The sequence below is a fragment of the Hippocampus comes genome, unplaced genomic scaffold, assembly GCF_001891065.2.
Source record: "Hippocampus comes isolate QL1 unplaced genomic scaffold, H_comes_QL1_v1.1 scaffold330, whole genome shotgun sequence".
Lineage (NCBI taxonomy): Eukaryota > Metazoa > Chordata > Actinopteri > Syngnathiformes > Syngnathidae > Hippocampus > Hippocampus comes.
In genome coordinates this window covers 313165-314907 of record NW_017804754.1, presented here as the reverse complement: position 1 = coordinate 314907, position 1743 = coordinate 313165, and the positions used below count along the sequence as shown (strand labels likewise).

At 45.2% G+C, this 1743-nt stretch overlaps 2 long non-coding RNA genes across 2 annotated transcripts; one reads left to right on the top strand and one right to left on the bottom strand.

Moving 5' to 3' along the window:
- Positions 1-645: 645 nt before the first annotated feature.
- Positions 646-892, top strand: LOC109525494 (uncharacterized). The gene is made up of 2 exons (XR_002170162.1): positions 646-737; positions 862-892. It is a non-coding gene; the product is annotated as an uncharacterized LOC109525494 (long non-coding RNA).
- LOC109525611 (uncharacterized) lies at positions 668-1154 on the bottom strand. The gene is made up of 4 exons (XR_002170185.1): positions 1113-1154; positions 964-1078; positions 826-885; positions 668-747 (listed from the first exon to the last, which is right to left on the bottom strand). It is a non-coding gene; the product is annotated as an uncharacterized LOC109525611 (long non-coding RNA).
- Positions 1155-1743: the final 589 nt, after the last annotated feature.

Below are 1743 nucleotides of genomic sequence, written 5' to 3'. Positions count from 1 at the left end.
AACCGACGGGAACAGTGAAAAGACTGTCTGGTGTGACCGAAGTGCAGCTCTCACCTCAAAACTCAAGTGGGACTTAGAAATTTTTCTGCAAAGCCTGCCCAAACCACACCCAATTTCACATCCACCAATCACGTCGAGGCTCTCATTTGCATAAATTTGCATAGCCAATCAGAACTCTCCGATTTGCATAGCCACGCCCACTTTCCAGACTCCGACCAATCAGAATGCCCTAAATTTGCATATCCCCGCCCCGCAAAGGCCCAGCCAATCGGAGCAGACCTGATTTGCATAACCACACCCTCGTTTCCACCAATTACAGCATGTTATTGCCATGCTCCACCCAATTCCTCGGCCATCGGCGAATCATGAGCCATCATTCCAGCTATGCCACACCCACTTTCCTCAATTTTTCTGCCCGGGGAGAAAAAAAATCCCAGAAAAAAAAATTTTGAAACCGGGGAGAAAAAAAATCCCAGAAAAAAAAAAAATCCAGAAAAAAAAATTTTGAAAAAAAAATTTGAAAAAATATTTTTGAAAAAATTTTAGAATGTTTTTTTTTTGAAATGTTTTAAGTGATATTTTTGGAATGAAGTTGAGAGTTTAAGTGTTCTTTGTAATCAAGCTTTATTTCTTTTGCAGAACAGACAATCACAAAGCAGAGGAAAATGTTGCAAGTTGGATGGCAGTCTGCTCGTCGCTGGGTGGCGAAGTGGTCGGCTCTTAAGAACGTCGGACAGGTGCGTTGACCTGAGAGGAAAGACATCCGCGAGTTACACGCAAGTCAATGTCTTGTGCAGAAAAAGATGTTTTTGGCATGAAACTTACCATCGAGAGAGTCAAGTTGTTGGGTCTTTTGTGCAGGAAGCCGATCATGTTCACTGCTGCCTGAAGAGGAAGAGAAAAAAAAAATAGTGTTCAACTCTGCAGAGAACATGCTTGTTGAAGTGAAATGAGCCTTCTTACCAGCAGATGGCTCAGTCACATTTCGGCGCATACTCCATCGGCTTCATCTGGATGACAAAGTACAGGTGAGTAGACACCAATTACGAACCAAAATGCAGTTCCATTGTACTCGAAGCTGCCGCCGCCGCACAGGCTCTTCATTTTTCAACTTGCTTTCAAGTGATGATTCACTGGAGACTGGAATCTTTTGCACGACCACGCGCTGACTTTTACAATGAGGCCATTTCGGGACGGAAATTCCGGATTTTTTTACATGTAGTCACAGGCGGTGTCCACACGCGTCTGAACTATTTGGTGAGACTATCTGCGTCTCTCGTGGAGTGGTCACTTATGAGATGGGCTTTGCCTTTGGGCGACGTGAGGCACTCAAACCTCACCCAAAACCATCGACCCCGCCAGTATTCCCAACCACTGCCTGCCTTCATCATGCCATCCTGAGATTTACAAAGCCAACTTCGTTTTAGATTGAAGACGAGTATCACAAAGAGATCGTGTCATTTTGCATTATCGGCGATCGTCAATAAAGTGCAAATAAAACACCCATCCGCACACTTCCAAACGTGTAAGACAACTTTATTCATTGTTTCAAGCTTTGTTGACAAGGGCAACTCCGCTGGAACCGTCGAAACGCAAGTCTCGTCTGGATGGTTGCGGGGTGGTCACTGCTGGTCCCAACGGGGCCGGGGGCTTAAGTACCTGCAACACCCAAAGGATCACGGTGAAATCAAACTTCGTTTCAGATTGAGGAAGAAACATCGGATGATTTTCTGAGGGCCCCGA